The sequence below is a fragment of the Miscanthus floridulus genome, chromosome 11, assembly GCF_019320115.1.
Source record: "Miscanthus floridulus cultivar M001 chromosome 11, ASM1932011v1, whole genome shotgun sequence".
Taxonomy (NCBI): Eukaryota; Viridiplantae; Streptophyta; class Magnoliopsida; order Poales; family Poaceae; genus Miscanthus; species Miscanthus floridulus.
The window spans coordinates 73,510,493-73,527,484 of NC_089590.1; positions in this window are offsets into that span (position 1 = coordinate 73,510,493).

Here is a 16,992-nt window from a genome sequence, read left to right on the forward strand (position 1 = left end):
GGCATGAGGAAACTTTGATATCTAAACTATGACAACAGATTATAGAACTTCTGTTTATAAAAACATTTGGTGAGAGTTATAAATAAAACTATGATCGCAGTGTAAAGGAATCCTCTCTGAGCCCATCAGGAGGAGTCCACACACAAGAGTCAGCTCTAGCATCCACCTGTCACCTGCAATAGAAGGAATAAAACCCTGAGTACTCAATTGTACTCAGCAAGACTTACCCGACAGGAGGAAAGAAAAGACTTCAAGGATATGCAAGGCTATCTGGCTTATCGGTTTATTGCATCTGCAGGAAGCATTACTAAGCATGTGTCCTTATATTCGATTTTTATTAATAGCCACATTGGTTCATTAACTAATTATTCTATGTAAGCACATGTGCTACTTTCAAGCAGGTGGTAAGCAATCAGATTTCCTTTTTCCATCTTTCATCTTTCATCTTTCAGTTCTTACTACGATGCTAGACATGAAACAAGCCATACCGGATTGCCCAGCGATTTGCGAATCAATGCCCCCAGCTAGGTACCCCGAAAACACAAGCCCCGCTTATACCCAAGGCACAAGCATGACCAACCCATCACCCTCCTGTCCTAGGGTCCTAGGTCCTCATCCAAACTAGGACTCTAAGCCCCCGCCCCTGAGTCCCGGACTCAGTGCGGTGCAAGGACCTCCTCCACCAAAAAGAAACCCTAACAGTCGGTCCGAAAAGAGTCGGAACCTACGACAAGAGAACAACAAGTCTTCTAAGCGCCCATACCCAAGTATGTGCTCGGGATAATAAGTCTATGACTTGCCCACGATGCCTTATGCAACGACCGGTCCTTAATCGACACAGACAGGGAAAACAGTATAACTAAGCTATGCCCCACGTCCACGATGACACAACCTCTTACACCCACCAATACCCAAACCATATCCCTACCCGGTCACCATTTTTCCTTTCCACCATTTATATTTTCCAAGTCATGATAGTCCAATAATATATTTCCTATCTCTCGTGAGTGACAACCATCACTCGGCTTCTACCGAAGTCCTGTAGCATAGCAATCTACATGATCTTGTCATACTAGTAAGACTCATAGGATAAAGATATATATATGCAAGTGGATTTCATTCAACTCCTTAAAACTTAATGCACAATATAATTTAAACTGTAGAAAAGTAGGGGTTATGCACCGGGGCTTGTCTGGGTAAGATATATATTAAAAAGTTAGTATCTGCATCTTCAGATCATCCACCATAAACTGAATAGAAAGTGTAACAAACCAGGTTTTTGGAGAAGCCAAAAATACGAACTTTTTAAAAATTTTCCTGCAATGTGTGAAGCATGTAGATGCTAGGTCAAACTAAGAACAATTTATAAATAAATTGTTGCATGCATATAGAATTACTTGTAGGGGATTGTCGGAATTCTTTTGTTGGTTTAGTGTTTTGTGTTGGAGAGCACAAGTCCGTAGCAAATCCTTTTGATCCCTTCTAGAATATCTTAAGAACCCCTTTTCATCTCTCTCAATTCACCTTCTTGCTTTTGAACCTCATTCGAATCCCTTGATCTAATTCATAAAGTCAATCGACCTTCCTTGTAAATCAATGCCCATCGATGCCAACCCTTGACATGGACCCTACTACCCTAGTTGACCTCTAGTGGACCCCACTAGGAAGTGTACATGTTGGCATCACGTGTATACCAATTTAGGAGCTTTCAGAAGTAAATATAAAAGAGGAATAAATAGAAATAGGAGAAGGAAATAGAAAAGCCAATCTGGCCCAAGCACATGACCAGCCAGCTGGCTGGCCCAGCAAGCCGCGGCCCAGCTCGCCTCCTCGGCCTGTGACCACCTCACCTCCTAGCCGGCCTCTTCCACTTGAGCTGGAGGCCCAACCCATCACCCCATCCTCTTGGCCCACGCAAGCAGCAGGCCTAGCCTAGCCAGCAGCCGAAGCTGCCCCAACCCCAAGCCCTAGCGGGAGCAGACGCTCCCAGCAGCCGCCGCCGCACCACAAAGGCAAACCGGGAGCCGCCTCTACACCAGCGCCCTCACCTACTCCCTCTCGGCATCCGTGCCGTTTGATGCACGCCGCGTGCCCCTTCTCCGCACGGAAGCTGAGGATCGCAGTCTGTGGCCCCTGGCTGCCCTAGCCCATGAGCATAAAAAGCCAAGCCGCCGCCGCCCCTTCTCATCCATTTCTCAGCCGCCGCCACCATCCCTCTCCCTCTTCCTCCGCGCGAGCCGCCATCTTCCGACGTGCCACCAGTCGCCTCGCCACCGCAAGCCCTACTCCACCTTGCCGTGCCCCACATCTCACCGGAGAGCGCGCCGAGCCGGAGCTGCTGCCGAAGCCGCAGCGCCACCCGCGACGCTGTGCTCCCCGGCCACCCAACGAGCACCGTCCTAGACCCGAGGGTGAGCCCGAGGCGCTGTCCTCCGTCTACCACCGCGTGTCTGCCTCTACTCCGCGCCTCGTCCACGACCGCGACCACGCCAAGCCTCGACCCTGTCCTGGCCTTCGACGCCGACTTGACCCCAGAGCTACTCCGCTCCAGGACACACACGCGCACTCACGTACACGGCCACGGCCTTGCCTTGCTAGGCCGATGGCGCCCGGGAATGCAGCCGGCCACCTAGAGCCCCAGCACCGCCTTCCAGCCCTACGTCGAGACCAAGCCACCACCGTGCCTCGGACCTTTTCCCTCGTCTCTGGCCACCCTGTGACACGGGATCTGGCCATCGAGATTCGCCTTGATTCCGTGAACCTAGCCATGAAGAAGATGAGGCCCTAGCCCCCTTCTTGCCTCCAATCATTGCAGCCATGACCTCGCCGGAGCTCCGCCGTTGACCTTGCGCTGCTGCGGGCTCCGTCATGAGACCCTGTCTCCAGTGAAGCCGTTGGGCATCACCAGGACCTCGGAGGCACCCTAGGTACCCTAGCTTTCCCTCGGACTCACCGTAACACGCGGAAGCGCAAGCTCGTCGACGGCGACAGCGCCGCCACGAGCAGAACTAAGGAGCAGAGGAATGGTGACCACGCTGTGAGCCTGTCCACCATGAACCAGGAGGGGAAAAGGGGGGGGGGTGGACACAGTCCACCATGGACCTAGTGTGTGGTCCATGGACCCACACACACACGTCCACCATGAACCGGTCCCATGAATTGGAACCAGGAGAAGCACCCGCCTAGTGGACTCGCTCCACCGTGAACCTGAGAGACAGGAGGAGAAAGTGAGCCTGGTCCACGATGGACTGAGTCAGTGGTCCACTGGACCCTGCCTGACGGTGCACCGTGAGCCAACTCCGTGCACCGAAGCCCGATGGAGGCCCAACTAGCCACGTGGATGGCCTCCCCGCGCAACACATGTCCGGGCTGAGCCCAGCCCGTATCCAGGCCCAACCGGCCCAGTTTGGGCCCAGCCCGTATTGACCGTTGACCGGTCAACGTTGACCGTTGACCGGGCCCACATGTCAGCGACACAGAGCCGCTGGACCCACTTGTCAGTAGGTGACGTCATGCTGACGTCAGCAGGACCCACATGTCAGCGACACAGAGCCGCTGGACCCACTTGTCAGTAGGTGACGTCATGCTGACGTCAGCAGGACCCACATGTTAGCGACACAGAGCCACTGGACCCACTTGTCAGTAGGTGATGTCATGCTGATGTCAGTGGGACCCCACCTATCAGCCACGGTTTAGCCCTGATGACGCCATACTGACATCATGCTGATGTCAACATGCCACGTGGACCAGTCACTGTGGACACTTGTCAGCCCAGAAATAATCAGCCTTTATTATTTTCATAAATGGATTTAATCTTCAGAAATTCATAGAAAGTTCATACGACCTCAGAAAAATGTGAAACCAGTTCCCACATTTTTCTAAAATCGAGCCCTACGATGTGGACCAACCCTTAAGTACTTTTGACCCCCTCGAAACTAAAGAGCCCACTCCTTGCTTGCGCTCACACCATTCGCGCAAGACACGTACGATGCCTAGGAATGCCACCATATGGTTCCAAGCACCCCTCAACCATGATCTATGACTAAGCCACTAACTCGATGCTCTTAGCCATGCCCGGCCAAGCCGTAGCCAGCCCTTGGCCAACCTTAGCCACTTGTAGCCAGCCGCAGCCAGCCACAGCGAGCCGTAGCAAGCCACAGCTAGCCACAGCAGGCCGTAGCTGGCCTCAGCTGGCCAGAAGAAGCCACAACCCTCCAGGACAAGTTATAACAACCCTTGGGCCTCCACATCTTCTGCCGTCGTTGTATGGAGTCCGTTCCTGACATTCCGGCTGCCTCGTTAAAAATGAGGGCGAGCCGTTGAGAAACCGTGTGAACCCTAGCATCGTACCGATGACAAGTGGAGTTTTTCCGATGTTCCGGTTGCCTTGCCTTGCAAGTGCGTGCCGTTGAGGAGATATCGAGACCACCGTTGCCAAGACCACCGTTGTCGAGACCACCGTTACCGAGACCACCATTGCCGAGACCACATGGCCTCGCTGGCTAAGACCACAGGGCCTCGCTGGTCGAGACCACATGGCCTCGCTTGCCGAGACCACCATGACCCCGTCTACTGCGAGTTGTACCCTCTAGACCATGAACCCTAGTCGTATGTCTTACCAAGACCATGGGAAGCCCCATCTCGCATCTTTTCGTATACGCATATCTACCTTGTTGGGCCCTATTCTTACAACCTATCTGTCCATGACTGTCTTACAGGAATTCACCTATCACCCAGCTATGGAATGTGCTACTCCACAGTCGTGTCAAGTTGTTGTGTCTTTCGGTCGTGTTTGGTTCTTATCGCTGGTTGTTGGTGTTGTTGCCTGTGTGCCGAGCCTTCGAGCTGGCTGAGGGATCGTACCTCGTTTGGACGTTACGATCACGGGATCTGTCTCGCCATGACCGTGATGCCGAGTGTAACTCGACCCCTCGCTTTTTAGTTGACTTCATAGTACCACAAGTGTTAGCTCCTGTCTTTAGCCCTAGAACATGGTCGTGATGGATTCGATGTCAATACTAACATCGATGCGGATATCACCCGCACGCTTTGAGCCCTCCATGACCAAGTCCTGTGGGAAATGACCTGGGAGATAACAATCATGGAACGATGGATGCCAACTTGTTGGTGTAGCTTGTGATCACGAGTTCGCCTCGCCATGACCATGGAGCTACACCTCTCTTTCGCTTTTGTTTGCTTCTTCATGCACAAGCCCTTGTATGCTTGTACCCCGTTCGACCATCGTGTTTCTTTGATTCTTGCGGTGACCACCGCACTGTTATGAATCAGAGAGATGACTTAGTGCCAGTGCACCCAGGTCGGGTACCCTATGAGCGGTTTACGCACTTGTATTCTTTAATAGGTCGCTCCTTCTGATGCCCCATCTTTTGTCGTGGCATGTGTGTTGGAAGGAGCAGACCTCCGTTCTCTGCTGCTATTGCCCTATTAGCCCACTCTGTTCGATCCCGTCTAATCCATGGCGATTGGATCAAAGACCGGACTATCTCTTTTTGGTTAGTGAAGCTATGGTCTATGTCGTACTTTGGACCCGTGCGTGTCGACCCGATCGACCGTCTAAAACCATCTTTCTTGAAGATGTATCTGAGAACATGACATGGATGTGCCTAGCAAATCCCCGCATCTTTTGCCGTGTTGAGCGACTCTCTTCTCGGCTCCTGACGTTATTATGTCGTGTGGATCGAGAGGACCCGTTTCTGTCCAATCTCTTTGCGCTACCTCATTCTACCATAGCGGACGAGCCGAAGTACGTTGGAGCCAAGTCACACTAGTGTTATTCATTCTTGTCTGCTTCTTGTATCCAATGGTGACCTACGGGATAAGGCTATAAGAGCTGAACCCCGTCGTTCTTCTTTCTTAGGGCCCGACTTCCAATCCCCATCAATTCAATGACACCAGATCGAAAGATCATGAGCCGTGGTGTTTGCTCTAGATAAGCTCTGGCTTAAACCGTTTATCGTAAAGCCATACTGGCTTGGCCATGACTTAAAGCTTGTGCTTAGCATACCACCACTCATGTTTCTTTGGCCTATGGATCAGACATCAGCCGAGAGGGTCAAGTCATTTCCTCTTTGTGTTCCTTCCGGGTTCTGTCGCCTTTTTGGAATATTGTTTGTTCTCTTGCCTTGAGTGTGTTTTGGAGGTAATTGCCACGAGGACAACGTTGGATCGGAACCCGATGGAGAAGGAGAATGTGATCGACGACAGGACCCTAGGAAGAGGAGACCTTGCTGATCGACTACATCGACTAACGGAGATTTGTACCACTGCTACCTCGACATCGTAGGTGTCATGGCAGCACCCTCTTTTAGAGAATCCTATTAGACATTGCATAATATCTAGAACTGCTAGCGCTTTATATTTAATCATTTGCTAGTATATTGATGCATGCTACTACCTAAGCCATTATCACCCTGATGCAACCCACTCTACCACATCACCCTGCCTTGCGCATTCGCTCACTTATATATGCTTACTTGCCTGTTTGCTTGCATATTACATCACTATACTTATTATTAACTCCACTTCGCATTATGTTGGGGATGTGATGCTGGTGGTGAACCCCTAGGAATGGTTTGGCTATGGGAGCCAGACTTGGTGGTGTGTGAGCATGTTGCGTGTGTCTTGGGTGCGTGGAGAGTGAGGGTTGTGTCGACCGAGCTGGAATAACGATGAGCCTAGGGCGAGTCTTGCCATGTGGTGCTACTTGGGCACTTGGATATGGAATACCTATGGTGGGTAAATGGTAATTGGAGGTGGCCTTGGGTGTGAACCTTGGAGAGGTGGAGCCCGGGGTAGAGGTGCTGTGGTGGCACGTAAAATGGAAACCCTGATGAAGACATTCTGGCTTGGTCATCCCTAAGGACTTACTAGTACTTAGACTCACCAGGAATCCTTTACATCCCACTCACCCTATTTGGTGTGGGATGGTCGGACTACTTGGTAGAGCAATGCCACTACTGCTAGGCCCAATGCGCGGCGTGGGCGGCCAGAGGCCCAGGCAGCAGGCAGCGGCCCAACGCGGACGTCCATTTTGCAAAAAAAGACCTCGTTGTCTTTCTAATTCACATTATGATTGTTGACACTATTCAGCTTAGTCACAGGTTTTGCATTCCGACCCAAAAATCACTTTCTACTTCAACCTTCTCACCTTCACTTTTTCTTCTACGAACGGAGGAACAGAGGAGCACCGGCCGATGGTCAATCCCGACTAGGGTGGGCACGGCGACGGTGGAAAATCGGCCGCGGGGCAGCGGTGGACCCATCCACAACCATGGGGGTCCATAGCACGGTAGGAGGCGGCCCACAGCAGTGGGGCGACGTGCGGTGGCCACGTGGCATGGCGACCGAACATGGCTGCTGCAAGGGAGGTGGTACGCCGGCCGATAGAGATGGTGGGATGGCGCATAGGACACCGACGGCGTACCAGCATGGTCGAGACGCGCAAAAAGACAACGTAGTGGAAGTCGCCCGCGCTCGCGAGAAGGGGCACGGACTGGGACGGTGGCATCCATGACCCGGGCTGCGCCAGTGGAAGAGTGTGGCAAGGCGCTACAACGATAGACTCGAGACACTGCGACGTGCAGGCACAGCGGGACTAGAAAGGAGTGCGGGAGGGCGATGTTGTGGGCACAGGCACGCGACGCGGGGCGGCGGTCCAGAGCGGACCAGAGGCACACACGCGGGAATGAGGCAAAATGGCTCAGCGGCGGGCGCTTCGGGCGCGGCACGGAGGTGGAGAGGCATCGTTCGGGGCGGTGGCGTGGCCACGATGGCCATGCGTGGCAGGGCGGCTGTAGTGGTGGGTGCTCTGCTCAACCGAGGTTGCGGGGAAGGCGCTCGGAAGGACGGTGCAGTGGGGCTCGAGCGCGCCTTCACGTGTTGTGGGCGACGACGGAAGCGAACGCAGGTGCGCACAGGAGGTAGCCTGGAGCAGTAGGGAGCAGCATCGACGACGCGGAGCAGCAACTATCGAGGATCAACCGGCCCAGCATAGGGCCGAGGGCACACGCACGGGAAAGGCTGGCACCGGCGCAGACGGCCCTGGCGTGGACGGGGTGTGGACCTGAGGAGGAGCGAGCTAGAGCAGGGACAGCGACTCCGGTGCAGGCAAGGAAACTCACACGCTCTCGCCTGCCCACGCGAAGGGGCAGGGCACGACATCAGCAAAGAGAGACCAAGCAAGGACGAGTAGAGGACGTGATGGTGCTGCAGGGATGAAGCGACGAAACTGGCATTGAGACAGAGAAAGACAGTGGCGCAAACAACAGACGCGTTGGGGGTTCGACCAACTTTCATTAACGCAGGGACAACGCGGACTGGCACAACGTGGTCGGCAAGACAACCCGATTAACCTCCACCAATAATTATTTTATGCAAAAGTTCATGCTTCGCACTAACCTACAGAGACAAAATATTTAAGCACTATGTAATTACTTTGCTCAATATAGTTCGCCACAACTGGCATTTTAAACATAAGTTCCAATATTTTAAATTTTAAAATCCTAGAAAATCGTTGCGGTAACTCCTCTTAGGTCTAATCGCGGTGCTAAACAAGCTCGTAACACCAGAGGTGTTACATCTACCGCCTCCCCACCGCTGTTGACGCGGCCGTGTCAACCATGGCTCGTCGCCGTGCTTCTTGCACGCACACGACCAGCCCTGCTCAGGTAGTCGCCAGCCGAACCACCACTTCGGCGGGGGTCACGGTGTGCCCCTGGTGCTTATGCCCTATCTCTACCATCCGATTAGCGTTGTAGCTCGCCGAGATGACTACGGCGTCGTCGTGGGCGACCGCGTGCGGTGGCAACTCACTCTAGTGCACCCTGTTGCTCCGTATCGCCGCTTAGGGTAGGCATTAGGGTTGTAGATGGGGTTCGGCTCATTAGTTGGGTCGGTGCGAGCCTTGAGTGGCCGGCGTACCGCCTAGTGCCACCGTCCGCCGTGCCGACGAGCGCGGGGCGTCTCGAGGACCTCTCTGGTGCGAAGGTGAAAAGATACGAGGGCTCCGTTGCAAAGTTATTGTCTATAGAAATAGTGCATGTAGTGTTCGTGCTATTGTCTGATAACGCGAGGGCGTTTTTGTAAGAGTGCCAGCGCGCACGGGCTCCCCGCCGTGGGCCGCCTCCGCGCGTGGGCTGCATTGGGCCGAAATCGGTTTATCTTTTTCGTGGAAAATAGAAATAGTTTTTCATTTTAATTCTGAGCTAAACTTTGGTAATTAATATAAAATAATATAGATATCAAAAAATTATGAAACTAATTTTGTTAGATTCCTAAAAACATTGACTACCTGTTAGTATAGTTAGTTCATACATATTTGTGTGGTTGCTAAGGAGCATTAAAATAGTTGAGATGCTTAGTATTATTTCAATTAATAATTGTAGGAATTTTTGTGGTACATTGGTGATAGCAGAAACCCTGAAATTTGTATAGTAGCTTCATTGTATTATTATGTGCTTACTGTAATTTTTGTAGCCCTAGAATAGACTACTTAATATGGTAGCTAAATACCCATTAAGGCTAAAGAAAAATGGCATGATATTGGTTTATAAAAGTTAAGCATTTATAGGGTGAGCGTGAAATATGTTTGGTAGAGATAATGATTAGCTTAGTATCTTAGTCATTAGAGCTAGCTTAGTAGCTTAGCATGTGTATTCTTATTTTAAGAGTTGTTGTTGTCAAAATACTAAGTGTTGCATCATCATTGCATACATGTAGAGAACGAGTTGGTGGAGTTCATGACCGCCGGAGAGCAGGAGTACGAGGAGGTGATCGAGGAGTACGAGGAGGAGGTTCTCGTATAGGAGGAAGCTCCACAGCCACCAACGACTGACATAGTTGACAATCCACCTGCCCAAGGCAAGCCTCGGTGCATAACCCTTATTTTGAATAATCACTGGATATATATATATATATATATATATGTGATGTACATTTACGTTACATGATTTATATTAAAACTACATGCATAGATAAACCTACCTATGAGTCTTACTAGCATAGGTCGAGTAGCTGCTATGCTTAGGATATCGGTTGCGTGAGTAACCTACCGTTACTTATAATAGGTGATTATTATTATTACTCTCATGATAAAATTGTGAAAAGAAATGATGACCAGGCAGAGATATGGTACGAGTATTGGTGGGTGTAATAGGTTGTGTCCCGCGGCCAACGGGGCATAGCTTGGTTACACTATTTTTCCTGTCTGTGTCGGTTAAGGACCGTCCGTTGCTGTGAATGGTAGTCAGGTCACAGACTTATTATCCTGAGCACATACTTGCTTATGAGAATAGGAAGACTCGTTGCTCTCTTATCGTGGGTTCTGGTTCTTTCTGGACCGACTGATTGAAGGCGGGGATGGTGAGCACTAAGCACCACACTGAGTCCGGGACTCAGAAGTGGAGGCTTGGAGTTCAAGTTTGGACGGGGGCCTGAACCCTTTGATAGGAGAGTGGTGGGTTGGTCGTGCTTGTACCTGAGGTACAAGCAGGGCGTGTATTTTTGGGTACCCAGCTAGGATACATTGGTTCACGAATCGCCGTGTGATACGGTACAACTTGACTATGGTCTAGCATCATAGTAAGAACTGGAAGATGAAAGAAGATGAATGTATCTGATTGCTCAACTCTTGCTTGAAAGTAGAACATGTGCTTACATAGAATGGTTAGCTAATGAACTAATCATGACTGCTAATACAACACATACATAAGGATTCACTACTAGTAATGCTTTTTACAAAAAGGAAACCTAGCAAACTATAAAGTTTATCATATCCTTTGGAGTCGAGAAATTATTCTCACTAGTCGGGTAAGTCTTGCGAGTACATTGTGTACTTAGGGTTTATTTACCCCTGTTGCAGGTGCAGCTTGAGAAGTGACTGTTGTGTGTAGGATTCTTCTGGTGGGCACAGACGGATCCTTGTATCTTATCGTTAGATGTTTATTTCAATTTCGCTGTTTAAATTATACACTCTGAACTTGGTATTGTAATAATGTATTTCCGATCTCTTGTTGTATGAAATGAACTAAGTATTATAAACTCGTTCTCACTGTTAGATTCTGGATGAAAAACGTGGATTGTTCGAGTTTTTACTTAGGGTGTGCTCAACGGAACGCCTAGTGTAGCTTATTTTTGGGGTGCTTAATGTCTAGCGAAAGACAAGCGCCTCCGAAGATATGTTATTTTAGACGATTCTACCATATTTTGCACGGTGTTTCTTGTTGTTTTGTCTTTCTCCTGTCTAGCGCGCTCTCTCTCTCTCTGTCTATCGATCGATCGATCGATGCGATGCCATGCGGTCGAGTGACGGCAACAGCTTCGCGCGTGAGTGGCGGCCACACGAGCAAGGGGCAACGGCTGCAGTAGCATTGACCACATGCGCGAGGGCCGAGGCGGCCCAAGCAGGACGGACAGGCACGCGAGGGCCCACGATGGCCCGAGTAGCAGAGGCAGCCACGCGCGCAAGGACAAAGACGAACGCGAGGGAAGCAGTGTGGATGCGAAGAAACTGAGGCCGCACGCGAGGTTACAGAGGGGTTATAGAGAGCGAACAGGAATGGGAAGAAACACTTATCTACATGACATGTGGGCCAGTAAGGGGAAGGAAAACATATATGTATGACATGTGGGCCCAGTTTGTCCCGTCCCTTCAACCAAACACGAAAACCAAGGATGGAACTGTTCTATTCTACCGTGCTCTCCAGCCAAACACACTGGCTGGTAAGTAAAAACCCACTCCAACATATTTCTACTCAGACCATTCCTCCAACCCACACATCTTTTGATTCCCATCCCCACGCGTCCCCAGCTGCCACTGCCTCCCCCGTTGTTGGTCCCTCTTAATGCGACTCCCTTGTCCCTTCCCCTAGTGGCTCTATTCTATGCGGTGCTCTCCCGGTTTGGCCCCTCTAGCTCCTAGCGTATCCTTCTCCCGGCATGGCGCGGCCTACTCCAAGCACGACCTCTCCCCGCATGGCCTCGTCTCTCGGCAATGCATGGCCCCTTCTCCTGGCATGCCCTCCACTATGGGCAGCGACAGTTTGCGAGTTGGGTGTTGTGGCAGACAAGATGGAATAGATTTGGAGCCCAGAAACAAGTCCATCCTATTTAGCATCATCAGATCTATCCATTCTGGTCGTCAACTCATCAGAGTGGTGCTCTTGGTGGCCGGAACAGGGGTGGTGGCACGAGGGTTTGCCAGGCGGAGGCGCGGCGCCAAGAGCACGAGAACCAACGAATGGAGCGGAGGCACGCTAGGCCTATATAGAAAAAGAAAAGAACAAACTGATATGAAGGGGTACATTGTGTAATCAATGTTAGTGGCAGGAAACTTCTTCCCAGGCCCGTCTTAGGGGTAGGGGCAGCCAGTGCGACGGCCGGGGGCCCATGCCGGTTGGGGGCCCTTAGTACATGTATTTCAGTATTTGGCCCATACGTTCGCTCATTTAGGTCCATTGCGGCGATTCGACAACTAGTCCACGGCTCCGCGCATGCCTGTGTGCGTATTCACGCGCCGCTTCGTATTCGCAACTTTGCTTGACGGTGTGAACGTCATCTGCTGTGGCCGTTTCCGTCCGTATGTGCTCAGCAAGCGACGATTCTTATAATATAGTTATTTCACCGTTCTTTTAGTTTCTTTGTTTAATGTCGTTTTTTATGAACTAAATATATATTTCAAGTTAACTCTTATTAATAGTACTATATAATTCAATCGTCATATTAAAACATTAGATTGCTAGACCCTTATTGTCTTGCTTGCCCAAGGGCCCTAGAATTGTTGAGACGGCCCTGCTTCTTCCCAACTCCACGAGAAGTTATGAAGGGCATGTTTTGGAGTACGAGCTCCATAAAAAAAACATCGAGTTTGGCTCAAGTATATATATATTTTTTTCTTAAAACAAGCTCTTGAAGTTGATCTATTTGGCTAAATAAGTTAAGAGTGGAACTGAAAAAACTAGGGTGAAAGAGTCCCAAATTGGCCTTTAAGCGGGTAAGTTAAAATAGCTGGTTTGGGAAACCACGAATTTGTACATATAAGATATTCCGTACAAGAAAAGGCTTTTGGTTACAGCGTTTTGGACCGGCGATTTTGTATCGATATTTCTTGGGCCTTCAGTTTCTTTACCGCGCACGGAGTGAGAGGGTGAGGGTCACGTACGGTGCGGCCTGATCTTGTACAAGTTGGGCCAAGAAAGTATTTGCTTTCAGTGGACTATCTTCCTTTCAAAAGAAACAAGAAGTTGGGCCAATAAGCAGGCTTTGGTGATTGAGACTTATCATGACGACCCAATGGGTGGTCGGACGAGCTGTAGGCTGTAGTAGGCCTGTAGCCAGCCGCGCGCTCACCGTGGAAACTACCGCTTGTGGTGAACGTGTGTGATCTGCGCCCATTCGCGGGTTCGTGTGGTCGATGGTGCTGAAACTTTTCAAGCCATGCGACACCACCTGCATTGCATGCCGTTCGATCAGGCGGATGATGGATGGGCGTTAGCTGTCTAGTGGGCCGGAGCAAAAGCATGGTGCATGTAGATGTGGGCGGTGTCGCACCAAAAGCCTCGTGCGGCATCGCCGCATATAATCCCCCCTCCACGATAGAGCCACAGCGGAAATTAAACAGACATTTTTTTGCGGTGCGGAGGAGCTAAGTATAACAGCATGCTATAAGCCAGCTGAATGCTAAGGTAAAGAAGAATGAGAGGAGAAGAGAGAAGAGAAGCGGGCTTCTAGCTTATAACCGGCTTAGACACAAGAATCGAAAAACTTTGTGAAAGAAACAAATGAATTATGTATTAATAATAATGAGTTAACTACTATATAAATAGATTAAGAGAAGGCTACAAGGATCTTTACCGCCGACCGTTGGTCTAATCAAACCAAACAGAGCGGAAATTTAGTTCTGAACAACGTACGCTTCCGAGACGTTGCGTACCTACGTGGGCATCGGTGCATCACGTACGGTTTGGGTGTGGTACCAAGTATCCATTCAGAGTGTTCGGCTAAACCGGATTATTTACTGTTCATACTAAAAAACACTGTTTATACTGAAATGTTGTGAGAGAAAAACACTGCTTCGGCTAAAAAAAAACAGAACAAGCCAGCTGATCAGCCAGACGAACAGGCTGATCTAGTAGTTTCTCCGGAGTAGTACCATTGACAGCTATGGCCCATTCGGCTTACCTTAAATTCGACTTGTTCGACTTCTTTTTTTAGCCAGAATAATATTTTTCTCTCATAATATTTTAGCTAAAAACAGTATTTTTCAACCACTTTCGGCTAAGTTTTAACGAGCCGAACGAAGCCTATCCCGGAAGAGTTCAGGTCGCGACGTCGGGAGCAAATTATTAAGCATATTATATTAATTTGAGCCCGTGCAAAATGGACCGTGCCGAAGATGAAGCTCATTCGACAATGCAGTGCAATTGCAAGCCCGGTCAGTCCAGAAGTTGATAGCAACGTCGTCGACCGAGGACCGTGCATCATGGGCGGATACAGAGGGTATTCCCCGTATTCCCAGGAATACCCAACTATTTTAGCACACTTCTATGTATATATGTGTATATACTTGGATATGTATATGTATAATGTCATATTTTGTAGTATTTTCACTCATTGAAGCCCAAAACAGTAAAAAACAGCCTCTCAAATTGGCTCATATTTTGTAGTATTTTCACTCATTGCAGTTCAAAACAACTGATTTTTTTATTGACGTGGAAGTAGGAATACCCAAGTTTAGAATCCTGGCTCCGCCACTGCCGTGCATGCAACGCCTTCGCAAGCACAGCATGTCAACTAGCTCGGACGTGTTACTACTAATCATTTATTTACGAGTACAAGCAGCGAGAAAAGAGCCAGGAGATTTGTTTGTTTATTTTGTGATTTGTGCCAAAAGTCCGTGCCCAGCGGACCGGTTCTTGCTCGTCATTCTGCCTCTGAATCTGCCAAGTCTGGCCCGTGCGACTCTGCGAGCAGCTAGCATTGTCAGCTCAGCGACAAACCAGAGTAGGTGTCGAGTCCAACGGATCGATCGTCGTTGGATGTGCCTAGTCTCTGCATGGCCGCTGTGTGATGAGCTGCCAGTGGAAGCAAACAAGGCCCATGCTTGCTCGCCATGGTAATGGTAGTATACGCCGTGGATCGCCTGCATCAAACCGCCACGAACCGGTCGGCCACGACGGCGCACGCGCCGCTTTTTTTGATCGGTCAGCCTGCGGCGTGACGCGCGTGAGATACCAACGCCGATACACTAATTCATGGTCCAAATCGCGGCGTTTTTTTCAACTCCCTTTTTTTCCAAATCGCCTGCAAGAGCGAGCTTTTGTCGGTTGCTAGCTACAGCACGATCCTACTAGTGCGTGGTCCGGTTGCGGTCATCGCCGGTGTTCGTGTGCTTTGAAGTCGTCCGGGCGAGTTATATTGATAGGGCGTGGACGACCATCGGTTTTTTTCAGATGGTCAGCCTTTGAACTGAAGAATACACAGAAGCTGCTGCTGCTACTGACCGTGACCGCATGCAGCCTAAAAGTTGTGGCTCTGTGTTCGGGTGATCGAGGCTCCCTCTTAATTGCACTCACATTCTGTTATAAGCAAGCGTGTGTACTCAAGCTTGAGACTTTCCGAACACTTGAGGATACATCATGTCACGTAAATAAAAGGAGCTCCACTTTCCGGTAACGACTCTGACACTGGGAGATCCACTATATATGGACAACAAGCAAGAAACAACGAAACGGCCACCTCTTTATTCTCTAGGTTTCTTTTCTTTTTCCTTTTTGCATACGGCTGGCTTGATCAACCGGCTATCCTTCCATTCTCGTTACGATGATCAAAACTTGCTGCGATGGCGGATGCGCGCGGTCTGTAGTAAGCAGGACCAGTTCAGCATGCATTAGCAACAAACGTTATTACACGTGTAGGCATCGCTGCAAACATAGACGACGTAGTAGGTCATAGTACTCATACTAACATACGTACACATCCTGGTCAAGCATATCGATCCGGTCGACAGACCAGACCTGCACTTGTACGCTAATCAAGGGCTGACCGGCCCCCAACAAAATCTGCCATGCGCACATGGAAAATAAAGCAAGCCGCAAATGAAAATCTCCTCTCCTCTGTCGTCCGATCCTGACCGCATGCACGTGCTGTTCAATTTCGTTTTACTTTCAGCCCGTCGACCCGCGGCAACAGCGGCTAATTAAGCGCTGACTGGCCGAGCCGTCAGTGTCAGGCACAGTGGAAGAGAAGAGTAGACTGTCAAAGTAAAGCAGCAGCAACCGCCACGTACGCCGACACCAATTTTGACATATACTCGTACCACGTACTCCGTATTAATCAAGTATATATAGTTTACTGCATACCAATTGATGAAATGCTATATATGCATTTTGCTGGCTTATTATATTAGCTTATCACCGATTATTGCTGATGATGGATGAACACAGAGGAAACACACACAAAAACTAGGAGAACGAAAGAGTATTTATGTTCGTATATGCATTGAGCAACTCCGGTCCACCAGGTTGACTAAAACCGATCTTTTTTTTTCCCTATAACTCTGCAACAAAAGGGATTGACACTAAGAAAAACATACTCCAGTAGAATCCCTTTATAATTATCTTCCTCTAATCAGGACCGTCCCATAAATTTTATGGGCCCTTGGGCCAGTAAGACACTGAGGGTCCGGCAATGTAATATTTGAATATGACGATTAAAGTATATATCTTGTAGCATATATTTAATTCTGCCCGTCAATTGTTACGTAGGCCTGTTGGTATGCACTGTTGTCTTGATAGCGTATGGGCTGATAGCATCTACTATATAGTATACACACGGATACCCTCATGGGCCCCCAGCCTCATGGGCCCATGGGCATCGCACAGGCCGCCCTCCCCCATAGGACGGGCCTGCCTCTAATTTTTCCTGTCAATTCCTCATAATCCCTCCTCTCTCCCTCAAACAAGGGGATCCATCGCT